Source organism: Plasmopara halstedii (assembly GCF_900000015.1).
Source record: "Plasmopara halstedii genome assembly, contig: Scaffold_2049, whole genome shotgun sequence".
Lineage (NCBI taxonomy): Eukaryota > Oomycota > Peronosporomycetes > Peronosporales > Peronosporaceae > Plasmopara > Plasmopara halstedii.
The window spans coordinates 27,475-27,955 of record NW_020188957.1 but is presented as its reverse complement, the minus strand read 5'-3'; positions in this window follow the sequence as shown (position 1 = coordinate 27,955).

The following is a 481-nucleotide window of genomic DNA, read 5'->3' as shown; positions in this document are numbered from 1 at the left end:
GGTCAAAGTCACGAAATACACGATATCACGACCCACGATATAGAGCGCGAGACCGGGACTGAACCAGTGACCATTCGAGCTGCAATCGAACGCTCTACCACTGCACGCCAGATCTCTTATATCTGCTATTTGTTCTCACAATCATGATTGATAGCGATGCAAACCATAAGCCATTCACATGCAGCCCAGCTTAAATTGCTTACGTGATCGAGGTACGAACATATTTTTCCTTCTCTTGTCTAAGCGACAGCACTGTCGGCAAGATATTTGAGCCATTACGAAAAAGTATAGATAATTTAATGGTCGATCAAAGTCACGAAATACCCGATAGCACGACCCACGATATATAGCGCGAGACCGGGATTGAACCAGTGACCATTCGAGCTGCAATCGAACGCTCTACCACTGCACGCCAGATCTCTTATATCTGCTATTTGTTCTCAAAATCATGATTGATAGCGCTGCAAACCATAAGCCATTA